This window comes from Hypanus sabinus, chromosome 1 (assembly GCF_030144855.1).
Source record: "Hypanus sabinus isolate sHypSab1 chromosome 1, sHypSab1.hap1, whole genome shotgun sequence".
NCBI lineage: Eukaryota > Metazoa > Chordata > Chondrichthyes > Myliobatiformes > Dasyatidae > Hypanus > Hypanus sabinus.
This window is the reverse complement of record NC_082706.1, coordinates 206824036-206840908: the sequence shown is the minus strand read 5'-3', so window position 1 is coordinate 206840908 and position 16873 is coordinate 206824036. Positions and strand designations below refer to the sequence as shown.

Here is a 16873-nt window from a genome sequence, read left to right as displayed (position 1 = left end):
CATTGGGAGACACCTCTGAAAGTTCAAATAGTTTCACTGGGACATCTCCCAGAGCTTATGTACAATGGAGTAAATTACTTAAACATGTAATTGTTGGGTTGATGTAGGACAATTAACACAACCCCATTGTTTTAACTTTTGGCTGATGCAAATGCAATCTCTTAGTGTGTGAGTCAGCTTGCGCTTTTAACTTGAATTTTTTAAATCCTTTATTTATTTGGAGATGCAGCACAGTGTGGGCCATCCCGGCACTTTGAGCAACCTCCGACAAACATGATTAACCCTAATCTCATCACGGGACAATTTAAATTCACCAATTGGGCTGTGTGAGGAAACTAGAAGACTTGGAGAAAATCCAGGCACTCCACGGGGAGGATGTACCAAGACTTCCTACAGAATGACTCTGGAATTGAACTCCAAACTCCAGACATCCTGAGCTGTGTTAGCGGTTGCATTAATCGCTACACCAGGGGTCACCAACCTTTTTTGCATCACGGACCAGTTTAATATTGAAAATATTCTTTGAGGAGGGGGGTTAATTACGACCGGAATATAGGTGATAAGTCAACTATAAGACACTTATAAATGGCTAATACACTCAATTTTGTTTCTAAAAGTGTTTAACTAATGAATTTAATATTGAACACACAGCTCATATTTTCCTCGTATGAACAAATAAAATCATTGCAACACACCAGTGAGAGGACAAGGTGAGGGCTGGAGGTCCCCGTGCCGGGGCCGAGGTGGTCACAGTCCGGAGAGAGCGACTGACCGAGTGAGGAGTGCGACGGGCACATGCCCGCCCCCCTTGTAGGTAGGTAGGATCTATCTGCTGACAAAAGTTTGGCTCGAGGGATGACTTTCAGTAGATCACAGTGAGGTAGCTGCTCTGCTACTTACAAAACCCCGAGCCCGAATTAGGTCGTCTGAGGATACTTAGCACCGGGTTCCCCACGGACATTCAGTGTGCTAAACAGGTTCGGAGGCGGCGCCCGTCTGTCCGCGCTCCAGGCCAACCAGGAGGCATGCTCCAGGCGTGAGGTGGCGGGTTACCCGAGGCCAGTCAGTGATCCCTGGCACCAGGGTATCACTGCATTTAGGCGACTGATGACCTCACGTGGGTTCAAGTTCAACAGTGGGTGCGACAGGGAATGAGGAAAAGTGCAGCTGACTCGTATCGTCTCATATCGTTTCCTCGTGGCCCGGTAGCACATGGGTTGACCACTGCGCTATACAACTATCGCACCGTGGTTGCAATTTACAATAAAAGCTGAAGATTGGTTCTTCCTTGAATTAATTTCTGCTATATTTCCAGAATACACCCTAATAGCACTTAACCTATCTATACCTCTCTCGTGATTATAATAAACCAATTTCAATTCCATTTCCCGTCCAACGGCCCTGCATGTCAAAGTTCAAAGTGCATTTAATATCAAAGTATGTATGCAGTATACAGTCCTGAGATTCATCTTCCTGTAGACAGCCATGAAACAAAGAGACGGATGGGGTCAGCCATGAACGTTGCCTCCCAGCTGTCTAGAGGAGTACGATATGGAGAGCAAGCTGGTGCCCACGTAACTGGCTCTCACTCTCCACACAGCTGAGGAATCCAAGGGAATGATAAAGTTTGGCACCAGCGGAATTGCAGGAGTTGCCAGTCAGCTTTGAACTCAACCAGGGACTGCCTTAGGGATGCCGCCTCCGGATTTCTTCTCAGGGTCTGCTCCCGAGGCTTTCCCCGCAAGGCAGCAGAGGTTTGAGATCAGAGTTCAATGAGTGGCTAACCACGGACGACAATCCCCATCTGCCCAAAGCAACTATTATTAAGGCACCAGTAACCCACCCTTGCCCCTTCTTCGGTCAGTAGAATCAGTTCCACTGGGCTTAGTAGCTGAGCAACTCATGAAGGTTCGGAGCTGGACTTGGCTGTCAGAGCTGGTTGAGATGCAGTGGGAGCATTTAATTGGTAGTACAAGATTATCCCCACTACCACCCCGCCCATAACAACCGCAAGGAAATCAAAGCACAAATATGTCACCCTGAGATTCATTTTCTTGTGGGCATTTACAGAAAAAGCAACACAGTTTACAAAAACGCGCCATAAGCAGGCAAAGACTGACAAGCAACCAATGTGTAAAGGAAGGCAGACCGTGTAAATACAAATAACACTGAGAGAGTGAGTTGTAAGAAGCCCTTGAAAATGAGTCTCTAGGTCATAGATTATTACAGCACAGCACAGGCCCTTCAGCCCACAATACTGTGCTTACCTTTTACCCTACTCCAAAATAAATCTAACGCTTCCCTTCCACATCATGTGTCTCTAAAAGTTTCCTAAAGGCCCCTACTGTATCTGCCTCTACCACCACTCCTGGCAGAATGTTCTCTATTTCCTTTCTTGAACGACAGGACATTAACGACTAGCCATTTCTCTGGGCCTTTGCCTCTGACTAGAGACGGACATGAAGATCTTGGTAAAGGCTCCAGTGACCTCAGCTCTTGTCACTCTCAATAAACTGGGCTGCATCTCATCAGGCCCTTGGGACGCGAGCCCCTTAACATTCTCACACTAGCTCTGAAGGTCACTTAAGTTTCCACGTCTTTGCTATACTGAGAGGACCAAAACTGAGCATCATAAAGCAACATCCTGTTAATAGCAGAGCTCTGACTCAGTCTTGATTATATGCTATCATATAATTATATGATTATATCCAGATCTGTCCCATTTTGACCCAAACCATTGTAGGGTAACAGAAATGGGAGAAATGTACATAATTCATAACCACCAACATTAAGTTGGGGTTTTCATCTTAAGAGGCTGGTGTGACACGATGATAGGTTTTTAGCTCTCAATGTGTCATCAACAGGCAACAGGAGCCCAAACAGTAGCACAAAACAGAGACTGTAACAGCTCCTTAATGCTATTGAGAAGGTGTTTGAGAAGAGAATTGGTAAACTCAAAGGCAATGAAGGCCAGAGTTGAACTGAACGAAGCAGCAGCACCTAGATTCCACGGAACATGTCCAGTGCCTTACGCACTACGTCCTAAAGTGGATGCTGAACTGCAGAGCTTGGAGGCGTCCGGCAATCTCTCCGAGGTTGAATGGAGTGATGGGCCATGCCCATTTTCCCCATGATCAAGAAAGGGGAGGCTGGAGCTTCAGGTCAAGATCCTTCAGCAGGGCTGGAAAGGATGGGGACAAGAGGCTGGAGAGAGAATGAAAGGAGAGGCCAGGTGAGGGGGAAGGTGGGTAGGTGGGGGTGAGAGGGGATCAAGCCAGAAACTAAGAGGAGATAGATGGAAGAGGTGAAGGGCTGAAGAAGAGGATCCGATAGGAGAGGGAGTGGACCATGGAAGAAAGGGAAGGAGGAGGGGCCTCAGAGGGAGGTGAAAGGCAGAACTGGCTCATACCGGGGGGCATAAGCTGAAGGTGATTGGAGGAATGTATAAGGGGGGATGTTCTTTACAAAGAGATTGGTGAGTGCTTAGAACACCCTGCAGGGGGGTGGGGGGAAGCGGAGGCATTTAAGAAATCGGGGGATTTAAGAAACTCTTAGATAGGCACGTGGATGATTGGGGAAGAGATGGGGTAAGAAGGGAGTCAAAATGGGGAATGGAAAAAGAGATAAGCAGAGAGGGGAGAAATTACCAAAACTTTGAAACATCAGTCTTCATGCCACCAGGTTGGAGGCTGCCCAGATGGAAAATGAGGTGTTGCACCTCCAAACTGAGTGTGGCTTCATTGTACCACCCACCCTGCTTGTGGACTCCCAACAGGGAGGAGGCTACATAGACCATCAGACTCTAAAACAGTTACTCTCCCCAAGCAGAGAGGCTGATCAACATCCCCACCCACTAACCCTGTCAGTCACCTTATGAATAGCCTAACGTCAAGTTATGGACATACAATCAAGTTCTAAGTTATCTTGTATATTTATATTTGTTGAGTGCTTATTTTATTGTTATCGTGTTATTTATCTTTTGAGGGTTTTTTGTGCAGAATCAGATCTGAAGTAACAATTATTTTGTTCTCCTTTACACTTGTGTACTGGAAATGATTTTCAACTATCTTGAATCTAGAGGAGGCCACAGACCAGGACATCGGAATGGGGATGGAAAGATTCAGAATATAGCATTAATGGTAAGACTCTTGGCAGTGTGGAGAATCAGAGGGATCTTGGGGTTCAAGTCCATAGGACACTCAAAGCTGCTGCACAGGTTGACCCTGTGTTTAACAAGGCATTGGTCTTCATCAATCGTGGGATTGAGTTTAGGAGCTGAGAGGTAATGTTGCAGCTATATAGGACCCTGGTCAGACCCCACTTGGAGTACTGTGCTCAATTCTGGTCGCCTCACTACAGGAAGGATGTGGAAACCATAGAAAGGGTGCAGAGGAGATTTACAAGGATGTTGCCTGGATTGGGGAGCATGCCTTATGAGAGTAGGTTGAGTGAACTGAGCCTTTTCTCCTTGGAACGATGGAGGATGAGAGGTGACCTGATAGAGGTGTATATGATGATGAGAGGCATTGATCGTGTGGATAGTCAGAGGCTTTTTCCCAGGGCTGAAATGGCTGCCACAAGAGGACACAGGTTTAAGCTGCTGGGGAGATGTCAGGGGTACTTTTTTACACAGAGAGTGGTGAGTGTGCGGAATGGGCTGCCGGCATCGATGGTGGAGGTGGATACGATAGGGTCTTTTAAGAGACTTTTAGATAGGTATATGGAGCTTAGAAAAATAGAGGGCTATGGGTAAGCCGAGGTAGTTCTAAGGTAGGGACATGTTTGGTACAGCTTTGTGGGCTAAAGGGCCTATATTGTGCTGTAGGGTTTCTATGTTTCTATGAAATGGTTAATCTAGAGGAGGCCATGGACCTGGACATTGGAATGGGAAGGGGAGGTTGAATTGAAAAGGATGGTTAAGCTTGGACTGGTAGAGTGTTCCAGCGACTTGAGGCAGCATCGTGAAGCAGCTGGATACGTGGAGTTTGGAATGTTCCCAGTTGAACTGGCAAATTAAATCATGTGTGCAAAATCAAGGGGTTTGCTTTTGCCTGCAATAAAACAAACCACTTGTGCATTCAAGAGGTCCCAGCTTACATGGTGGGAAGTTTTGTTTTGAAGATCTTTGTGCAACAGGCGGACATCAAAATAAAAATTGCACTGTCAACAGAGAAGAGCAATAGGAGTGGAAAGCAGATATTTATCACTTCAGAAGTTGCTGGGTCATAGAACAAAGAACACAGAACACTACAGCACAGTACAGGCCCTTCAGCCCACAATGTTCTGCTAACCTCTTAACCTACTCTAAGATCAATCTAACCCTTCCCTCCTGCACAGCCTCCATTTTTCCGTCATCCGAAGATTCAAAGTACATTTCTGTTTGCACTTCCCCACGGACCAGCCTCGAAACAAAGAAAACCATGGAACCCGTTCAAAGAAAAACATCCAACCCCAACGCGCAAAAAAAAAATCAAATCTTAATGAAAAATGCAGAATATTAAAAAACAAAATTGAAAGAACCCAGGCATACTCAGTTCTAGTGCAATCTTGTGCATTTAAGAACCTAAGAGTTTTTAAAGTGTCTTTAATGAATTTGCCTGTATGATAATCTCTAACAGGGTGTTCCATGCACCCACCAGTCTCTAAATAAAAAACATATCTCTGACTCTCTTTCTCTATCTTCTACCAATCACCTTAAAAGTATGGTCCCTGGTATTAGGTATTGCCATCCTGGAAAAAGGTTCTGACTGTCTACTTGATCTATGCCTGTTATCATCTTGAACCCTCGAGCTTTTCAAACAGAAAAACCCTAGCTCACTCAGTTTATCGTCATGTGTTCTCAAAGGATGTCGGAGATATGAGAGATTCTGTGGATAACAAACAAGTGGAAATCTGCAGATGCTGGAAGTGCAGAGTAACACACACTAAATGCTGGAGGAACTCAGCAGGTCAGGCAGCATCTATGGGTGGAATAAACAGCGAATGTCTTTTGGCAGAGATCCTTCATCAGGAGTGGAAAGGAAGGAGGCAGAAGCCAGAATATGAAAATGAGGGGAGGGAGCCTCTGTATCTACACTGTGCACTGTGTAAATGATAAACACAAGAGATTCTGCAGATGCTGGAAATCCAGATCAGCACACGCAAAATACTGGAGGAACTCAGAAGGTTGGGCAGCATCTATGGAGAGGAATGAACAGTGAATGCTTTGGTCCGAGATCCTTCATCAGGACTGGAAAGGAAGAGGAAAGAAACCAGAATAATAAGGGAGGAAGGGGAAAGAGGGAGGGGGAGAGATTACAGAAATCAATGTTCATGCCATCAGGCTGAAGGCTACCAAGGTGAGGCTTTGCTCCTCCAACCTGAGTTCAGCTTGATCGTGGCCATGAGGAGACCATGGACTGGCATGCCGGAATGAGAAAGGGAAATCTAATTGAAATGTGTGGCCATCTGGAGATCTCAGCTGGATAATAAGCTTGACTCTGATCTGAAAAGAATTCCAAGCCTTCAAACATTTTTCCTGTTTTGCACCATTTCGGGGTTCTAGATTCCTGAAGTTGAAGCTCATTCGCTGGAAAGCAAAGCACTGAGCTCACTTCCATCAGGTCAAACTCTGGATACCTGGGCATCCGAAATATTCTGGATCCTTTTGTGCTCCACCACACAATTGCTTATATTTTTGTTTTATTTAGAGACGCAGTGTGGAATTGGCCTTTCTGGCCCTTTGGGAAAAATAGCCTCACAACCCCAGACAGCCTCGATTTAACCCTAGTCTAATCATAAGACAATTTACAATAGCCAATTAACCTACCAACTGGTATGTCTCTGGACTGTGGGAGGAAACCCAAGCACCCGGGAAAACCCACACATTCCAGAGGGAGAAAGTACCGACCCTTTACAGATGACACCAGAATTGAACTCCGAGCTCCGACACCCAGAGCTGTAATAGGCTGTAATAGGCTGGCCGCTCCGCTATCGGTGTGGGAGAGCTGTAGACACAACTCAACACATTATAGAAACTAACTTTCCCTCTCTGGACTCAGTCTATACTTCCCACTGCCTTGGTCAAATGCTAGCATAACCAAAGACCTCACCCACCCTGGACATTCGCTCTTAATCCTTCTCCCTTCAGGCAGAAGGTACAAAAGCCAGAAAGCATGTACACTCAAGGATAGCTTCTAAATGGCTGTTATACAGTACTGTGCAAAAGCGCTAGCAACATATATATATATATATATATAGCTCGGGTGCCTAAGACTTTTTTACAATACTGTATTTGTCAATGTGGAGTTTGTAGACCTGGTAGGAGCAATGGATGTTGGGAATGGCGAGGGTGGAGCACCCTGGGACAGAGAAGGAGTACCAGGGATGGAGGAGTGGGACAGGTGCAGACACACCCAGCCCTGAGATACCAAACAGGGTCATTTCATTCCAAACAATTGGTTTATTGATCATTACAGGATGTCTCTCAGGTGTTTCCCACTTGCTGCCTTTCCCCTTTTCCCAACCATGATTCCCCTCTCCCTGCCCCCTTCCCACGCTCAGTCCACAATAGAGACCCATCTCAGAATCAGGTTTATCATCGCTCCCATTGCCACAGGGATCGGAGCTCGATCCATTGTTGTTTGTCATCTATGTCAACAATCTGCATGATAATGTGTTAACTGGTCAGCAATGTGTGGCAGACAGCAAGAAAGACTATCATAGTTTGTAGAGGCGATCTGCATCAGCTGGGAAAATGGACCGAAAAATGGCGGATGGAATCTAATGCAGACGTGCATTAGGGTTTTGCACTTCGGTAGGACCAGCCGGGGTAGGTCCTACACAGTGAACGGGAGGGCATTGAGGAGTGTGGTAGAGCAAAGGCTTCTGGGAAAACAGGTCCATAATTCATTGACAGTAGTGTCGCAGGTAGATAGATATGTAAAGAAAGCTTTTGGCACATTGGCCTTTGTAGATCAAAGTGTTGAGTACAGAGGATGGGATATTATGTTGAAGTTGTATAAGATGTTGGTGAGGCCAAATTAGGAGAATTGTGTGCAGTTTTAGTCACCTACCTACAGGAAAAATGTAAATAAGGTTGAAAAAGTACAGAGATAATTTACAAGGATGTTGCCAGGAATGGAGGACCTGAGTTATAAGGAAAGATTAAATGGGTTAGGACTTTATTCCTTGGAGCATAGAAGATTAAGGGGAGATTTGATAAAACTATTGAAAATTGTAAGGGGTATAGATAGGGTAAATGCAAGCACCCTTTTTCCTCTGAGCTTGACTGGAACTACAACCAGGGGTCATGGGTTAAGGGTGAAAGGTGAAATGTTTAAGGTGAACATGAGGGGAAGCTTCTTCTCTCAGAGGGTGGTGAGAGTGTGGAATGATCAGCCAACATGTGCACGTGAGCTCGATTTCAACGTTTAAGAGGAGTAAGGTCAGTTACATAGATGGTAGGGGTATGGAGAGCTATGGTCCCGGTGCAGGTGGATGGGAGTAGGCAGTTTAAATGGTTTGGCATGGAATAGATGAGTTGAGGGGCCTGTTTCTCTGCTGTACTCTTCCATCACTCTATATGTGTTTGCTATGCCTTGTGCTGTGTGTGACTGTTGGCATTGTGTTTGGCACCGGAGTAACACTGGTTCATATGACTGTATGCATGGGTGTTCATGTATGGTTGAATGACATTTAAACTTGAACAATTGATCTATTCAACTATTGTATACCTTAGTTTAGGATTCACCAAGCCTGGGGAAAAAACTATGACCATCCACCTTATCTGTAGCCTTCAAAACTTATAAACTTCTCTGATTGATTCCTCAATCTCCTGCGCTCCGAGGAATGAAGACCCAGAGTAGCCAGCCTCTCTCTATAACTCAGGCCCACCAGTCCAGGCAGCAGCATCCTAAATATCTTCTGCCCCTCTCCGGATTGATGATGTCTTTCCTACAACAGAGTGAGCAAAATCGTACCAGATGCCCCAAGTTAACCAGCTTGGCCACCTGCCTGGCCCTTCCTGTTAGATGGGGAGGATTAGCTTGCAGTCACATGCCTCCGTTCAGCGCGGGGTCACCCTGTCAGGGACGAGTGAGAGAGCCACCGCTGGATGTCAACTGGCACGGTGCCAACATTATACTGGAATTGGTTTATCATAGTCACATGACCAGGATACAGGGAAAAGCTTGGCTTGCAGCTCGTACTATTAAATAGAGCCAGATAAAGCAATAACGATACAGGCTGAAGTGTACCAGCTACAGAGAAAGTGCAGTGAAGGTAAATGATAAAGCACGAGGTAGACTATGAAAACCAAGTGTTCCTTTTGTACAAGAGGTCTGTTCAAGAGTCTGATAACAGCGGGGTAGAAGCTGTCCTTGAGGCCAGTCGGCAGTACAAGTTTTCAGGCTTTTGTATACAGTACACAGCTTGAGATTCTTACGCTTCACAGACATCCATGAAACAGGGAGAAGAAAAATCCCAAAGAATGAATGACAGAAAACGTTAGAAACCCAATAAACCCCCTTCCCCAAGCACGATGGGAGAAGGGAGAAGAAAGAAGGTCTCAGAAGGGTGGGTTATGATGATGCTGGCTGGCTTACTGAAACGGATGAGTATAACAACCGCGTAATGCTGCCCTCTGCAATCAGATGGATGAATGGTAAATGAACCCATGAACACTATCTCTGGTGCTTCCCACTCCCTCCCCTCTCCCGTCCCCTTTTCCCAACCATGATTCCCCTTTCCCTGCCCCCTTCCCACTCTCAGTACTCATTAGAGACCCATATCAGAATCAGGTTTATCATCTCTCACATATGACATGAAATTTGTTTTTATTTTATGGCAGCAGTACAGTGCAATACATAAAATTACTACAGGGTCTGATAAAGGATCTCGGCCTGAATCATCGACGGTTTACTCTTTTCCATACATGCCGCCTGGCCTGCTGAGTTCCTCCAGTATTTTGTTTGTGTTTACTTGGATTTCCAGCATCTGCAGATTTTCTGAGGTTTGTGGGGGGGATGTCAGAGTTAAGATTTTCAACATAGGTGCATGGAATGTGCTGCCGGGGGTGGTGGTAGAGGCAGATACTTAAGGGACATTAAAGAGATTCTTAGATGAACACATGGATAACAGAAACATGGAGGGCTCTGTAGGAGGGAAGGGTCAGATTGATTATAATGTCGACACATTTTTGGATAAAGGGTCTGTACTATTCTGTTCTAATAAGTGAAAGTTCAAAGGAAGTAATATGTCCACATGAAACGAAAAGGATTATCATGAAGTCAAAGTGATCCCTTTATCTTGTCATTAAGATTGTTGTTAGATATAAGAACTGAGCTTGTTTGAAGCTGCTGGTTTTAAACTTTGCAAATTGCCTAAGTAATTATGTTTAGCTAGAATTGAATAATTTGTTTTATTGGACGTCGGAAACTTTTAGCCAGATTTCAGAGATTATTTTCTGCTTGGTCTCACTTCGGCCTTTCTCATGACTGTGTTGTTCTGTTTGACACTGAGTGGAATGTTCCCAACATCTGAAGACTGTTGATGAAATCTTCAATAACCTTTACTCATGAGCCTCCACCCCAGCACAAAGCAGTCTCAGAACACAGCAGCCCGCCTTCAAAAACACAAAACTCATCCTTCCTTTTGAAACATACATAAAATGCTGGAGGAACTCAGCAGGTCTGGCAACATCACTGGAGAGGAATTAACAGGCGCCATTTCTGGCCAAAACCCTTCAGGACTGGAAAGGAAGAGGGAAGAAGTCAGGGCAAGAAGTTGGGGGGAGGAGTACACACTGGTAGGTGATAGGTGAGGGGGGAAGGTGGGTAGGTGAGGAGGGGGAATGAAGTAAGAAGCTGGGACATGGTAGGTGGAGGGGATAAATGGCTGACGAAGGAGGAATATGATAGGAGAAGACAGGGGACTGTAGGAGAAAAGGAAGGAGGAGAAGAGGTGAGGAGAAAAGAAAGGGGTAAGAGGGGAACCAGAATGGGGTATGGGAACAGAGAGAAGTGGTGGTGGGGGGGGGGAGCACCATAAATTACAGATATCAATGTTCGTGTCATCAGCTTCAAGGCTTCCCAGAGACAGAATATAAGGTGTTCCTCCTCCAACTTGAGTTTGGTCTCATTGTGTCAGTAGTGGAAGACTGATATATCAGAGTGGGAATGGAAAGTCAAAGTGTCCATGGACCAACAAATCAGAATGGGAATGGGATTGGGAAGTTGAATTGATCATGGGCCAACAAATCAGAATGGGAATGGGATTGGGAAGTTGAATTGACCATGGACCAACAAATCAGAATGGGAATGGGATTGGGAAGTTGAATTGATCATGGGCCAACAAATCAGAATGGGAATGGGATTGGGAAGTTGAATTGACCATGGACCAACAAATCAGAATGGGAATGGGATTGGGAAGTTGAATTGACCATGGACCAACAAATCAGAATGGGAATGGGATTGGGAAGTTGAATTGACCATGGACCAACAAATCAGAATGGGAATGGGATTGGGAAGTTGAATTGACCATGGACCAACAAATCAGAATGAGAATGGGATTGGGAAGTTGAATTGACCATGGACCAACAAATCAGAATGGGAATGGGATTGAAGTTGAATTGACCATGGACCAACAAATCAGAACGGGAATGGGATTGGGAAGTTGAATTGACCATGGACAACAAATCAGAATGGGAATGGGATTGGGAAGTTAAATTTACCGTGGACCAACAAATCAGAATGGGAATGGGAAGTTGAATTGGCATGGACAGTCATATCAGAGTGGGAATGGAAGTGGAATTGGCCATGTTGGGGAAATTGTGGTCCCATTTACCAGCAGACCAAGGCTCAAACTAAACTCCAATCTGATAAAAATAAAACAACAATTGAGAAGCTGTGAGATATTGCTTCACAACATCACTCTAATACCTAGAGACTCATACACCCATACGTCTCAAACCAGTTCCGTGTAACCAAGGCCAGAATATGTAGGATATTGTTACCAAAGCAAGTCTCCTTATTCTTACACCAGTCCTGATTAAGGGATCAGCAATAGAAAGGGTGTCAACATCCTTGAATCTATCCTGGGCTCAGCATGCTGATGCAATTACAAAGAAGGCAGGCCAGTGGCTGTATTCCATTAAGAGTAGGAGATTTGGTATGTGACAAATGACGCTGGTGCATTTCTACACATATACTGTTGAACGCATTGCATCACCACCCAGTTTGGAGGGACTGGTAAAAGCTGCAGAGAGTTGTAAACTCAGCCAGCTCCATCATGGCACGAGCCTCCCCACCATCGAGGACACCTTCAAAAGGCGATGCCTCAGGAAGGTGGCATTCCATCATTAAGGATCCCCCATGCCCTCTTCTCATTGATTGCCACCATCAGGGAGGAGGAACAGGAGCCTGAAGATACACACTTAGCGTTTCAGGAACAGCTTCCTCCCCTCTGCCATCAGATTTCTGAATGGACAATGAAACCATGAACTCACTATTTTTGCTCTCCTTGCATTACTTACATATTTTTAAAATATTTATGTGTATATATTTCTTACTGTAATTTTATCTATTAAATTATTGTGGATCCCTGACAGATTGAGACAGGGTTAAGGATCAACTTTATTCACCATATTCATTTACAAGACGTTGCCGAGGCTTAATTTGGAGTCTTGTGTACAGTTTAGGTCATCTACCTACAGGAAAGATGTAAATAAGGTTGAAAGAGGGCAGAGAAAATTTACAGGGATATTGCCTGGACTAGAGGACCTGAGTTATAGGGAAAGGTTGACTAGATTAGGACTTTATTCCCTGGAGTGTAGGAGAATGAAGGGAGATTTAACAGAGGTAAACAAAATTATAAGACCATAAGACATAGAAGCAGAATTAGGCCATTTGACCCATCGAGTCTGCTCTGCCATTCAATCATGGTTAATCCCTTTTTTGCCTCCTCAACCCCACTCCCTGTCCTTCTCCCCGTAACCCTTTCTCCGCCATGCCGAGGCTATGAACTGATCCGGCTGCTGTGCTATCCTACCCCACTGAACCTCCTAATCATGAGATGTACAGATAACTTCAAGCAAGCAGATTTTTTCCACTGAGGTTGGGTGGGACTACAACTAGAGGTCATGGGTTAAGGGTGAGAGGTGAAATGTTTAAGGGGAACATATGAAGGAACTTCTTCAATCAGAGGGTGGTGGGGGAATAGAACAAGCTGTTAACAGAAGTAGTGGATCTCAACATTTAAGAGAAACTTGGATAGGTACATGGATGAGAGTGGCATGGAAGGCTGTGGTAGGGTACAGGTTGATGGGACTAGGCAGATTATTAGTTCAGCATGGACTGGATGGGCTGAAGGGACTGTTTCTGTTCTGTAGTGTTCTATGACTCTATGTATTAAGAATTTGCTATGGGTGTTGGTCAGGGCGGGCATGCAACCAAAAACAACATTTAACAATTACACAGAATAACAGATTAAAGTTCAAGTTTAATTATAATTGAAGCATACACATGTATACAGCCAAATGAAACAGCGTTCCTCTGGGGCCAAGACACAGCACATACAGTTACAATAGCACATTGAATCACAAAATGATATTAACACAAGACCCTGAGTGGCAGGGCCTGAAGATCGATGGTACACGGGATGTTGTGCTGGAGCCACGTTTCTGTAAGAACAAGTATGCAGCAGTTCCTCATCTCTCACTGGTTCAGCAGGAGGAGGCAAATCGGCTTGTTTGGTGCTAGGTCAGCTGCAGGCAACCCAGCTTGTCTTCCAGGGAGCAGTGCCAGCCCTCCAACCCAGCATAGATGATATTTCAAAGATTCAAAGCACATTTATTACTGCAGAATGTGTAACTTATTCACCTTGAAACTTGTCTGCTTACAGGCAGTCACAAAGCAAGGAACCTGAATAACCCAATTCAAAAAGAGACCAAAAAACACTGTGCAGAAAAAGAGAAAGAGAAAAACACACACATCATGCAAACAACATATAAGATGATGAGAGGCATTGATTGTGTGGATAGTCAGAGGCTGTTTCCCAGGGCTGAACTGTTGCCACAAGAGGACTCAGGTTTAAGGTGCTGGGGAGTAGGTACAGAGGAGATGTCAGGGGTAAGTTTTTTCCTCAGAGAGTGGTGAGTGTGTGGAATGGGCTGCCGGCAACGGTGATGGAGGCAAATACGATAGGGCCTTTTAACAGACTTTTGGGTAGCTGCATGGAGCTTAAAAAAAAATAGGGTAAGGACATGTTCGGCACAACGTTGTGGGCCGGAGGGACTGTATCGTGCTGTAGGTTCTCTATGTTTCTAATAGAAGCAGGCCAACAGCACCCTGAACCAGACGGAGCAGGCCCAAAGCCTCGGTCCCCAGTACATCATACCAGCAGGGCAGAAACGCACAGCAGCCAAATCAGTTCACAGCATCGGCGCCACGGAGAAAGGAATGATCATTCGCGGGAGACCAGGCGGAATCAGCCTGACCCTCGCCTCTATTCACGACACTCGAACTTTCCAGTCTATCTAGGCCAATGTTTAAGTTGTCCAAGCACTGGAGAGAGTGCCACATTCTAGGACCTGGATCCCAGCTCTTTGATGTACAGTCGACCCTCCGTACCCGTGAGGGATTGGTTCCGGGACCTCTCGTGGATACCAAAATTCGCGGATGCTCAAGTACCTTATTCAAACTGTTTCAATGCAGTGGATCTTAGGACCCAGCGGAACCCCAGACCTTATTTAACCTGTCTCAGTGCGGTGGAAGTTAGGACCTGGCGCCGGAGCTCTGAATGCCCAGTGTTCCTGTTTGCGAAAATAATCACGATCACAATTGAAAATAAAGTGAAAATAATAACGCCATCGGTCATTGGAAAAGCATTAGGCTACAGTCGATCAATGATTGGAACAATTTTAAAGGATAAAGTGAGAAAGGCCTTGCCCCGATGAAAGCTACAATTATTACTAAGCAACACAATGGTTTAATTATTGGGTTTTGGAGTTCTGAGTTTTTGATCCTCCACATCAACCCGGCACGGATGGAGAGCACACTCAAAAGTGGTCTGTCACTGGCTCGTACTCGGGAACGGTTCCCGAGCCCGACGCTGAAACATATGCTCTTAAGTGTTTTATATGCATAGAAAAGTAAAATATATACTATATACTAAGAAAAACGTCTGTCTAACTGATGCTAAATAATACCGGATGTACTTGTTCTGACTTATTTAGTAAGAGAACTTCCGATTTTTTAAAATCCTGATTCACGATAACCCACGTACATCCTCCTGTGTACTTTAAATCATCTCTAAATTACTTATAATACCTAATACAATGTAAATGCCATGTAAAATAGTTGTTATACTGCATTGTTTAGGGAATAATGACAAGAATAAAAGTCTGTACATGCTCGAACAACAAGTGCTGGAAGAGCACTTCCGGGTTTTCACGATTCGCGGTTGGTTGGATTCGCGGATAAGGAGGGCCGACTGTACTTGGGCCACTCACCAAATTGGCTTTCCCTTGGACCAATCCAACCTCGCTGCTGGGTTAGATGAACGGGCATCGAAATGCTTCTGCATCGACCCCTCTCCGGATCACTCACTCCGTCTCTGACTGTGGTACAAACTCCGCCTGCGGTCCCAGCTCGAACATGCTGCGCCTCACAATACCCCAGCACGGCTCATCCCCCAAACCAGCCTCATCTCCGCCGGCCTCCTCACTGACTGCGCCGATGGTTCACCACAATCTGCTCCATGAAAGATGTAAATAATGTTTTTAGTCGGATCTCCTGCCTTATGATTAACAAGTAAACTGACAAGTAGCCCCATCTTAAACCGGAAACCAGTGTGCCCGACTCACCTCTGTTCTTTCCCACACTTTCTCCGGCACCTCCTCCCCGGGTGGCTATAACAGGCAAGGCCGCGGCACAAAGGCCTAGTCCGTGCAACAGCTGAGGCCACGCAGCTCCCTCGCCGTCAGTCTCACCAACGAACCAATGAGGCAGACCCGCAGTATTTTATCCTACCAATGTTCACAAGAAAAACGTTTATGATACACATTTGTGCCATTATGGTAAAAAAGCTAATAAAGTTAGAGGTAAAGGATGGATATGGAATAAAATGTGCATAAATACAGTACCGGCATATACTTACAATGTAAGTTGTATTAGCAAAGTGTTTGCGATGTAGTGATGCGGGAAATAGATAAGGGCATGGAGGCTAGAGAGTAGTTGAAGTCTAGTTTCCTGAGTTAAATACTAACTGCCATTTCTTTGCACACTATTCCAGTTGATCCAGTCCTGAAGGAGGATCTTAGCCCAAAACATCGAGCCCTAGACTAGAACCAGTGAGAAGGTGACCGAGGTAGGTCAGGTGACCTTGTGCCAATAGGATGGAGATCCAACAGTTCAACTGATGAGGAACAATATAAGGGTCAGGAACTCCAAATGTGTAGGGATGCTAACTCTCCAGCAGCCAGAGATCAACCATTGCGGACAAGGAGGACCCCATGGACACGTGGAGAATGGGATAATGAGGTACCCCGGCCAGTGCAGACTCCTTTCCTGGGTAACATCACTTCTCTTCATTGACTGTTCATGGAGGCTCAGGGGTTCTAATGGGGTGCACACAGGGAGATAGTTTGTGAACCCACATGCTTTTTAGTTGAGACATTAAAGTTACTTGTCGTTAAATACAGATGCTCTGTGCCTCACTGATCAATATTACAAGAGGCGATTGTTGCAACAAGATCACTGACATGCCCATGTCAACTTTCTTGGTCACCTCTTCAAAAAACTCAACCAATTTCATGAGACACAATCCCCACACACAAAGACTAACTCTATTGCAGCAGAACAATACGGGTCCATAACTTATTGAAATTGATGTCACA

General features: G+C 45.2%; 1 long non-coding RNA gene across 2 annotated transcripts in view; it reads right to left on the bottom strand.

Annotated features, from left to right (window-relative positions):
- Positions 1-16289, bottom strand: part of LOC132385412 (uncharacterized) — a 33787-nt gene extending 17498 nt beyond the window's left edge. The window contains exons 1-3 of one of the 2 annotated variants that reach the window (XR_009509182.1): positions 15842-16289; positions 15488-15728; positions 13499-14788 (exon numbers count right to left, since the gene is read on the bottom strand). This is a non-coding gene — a long non-coding RNA (uncharacterized LOC132385412). Of the gene's footprint in view, positions 1-13498; positions 14789-15487; positions 15729-15841 lie in introns of those variants that run through there. The other variant, XR_009509186.1, reaches the window with a different exon arrangement.
- Between the last annotated feature and the right edge of the window lie 584 nt (positions 16290-16873).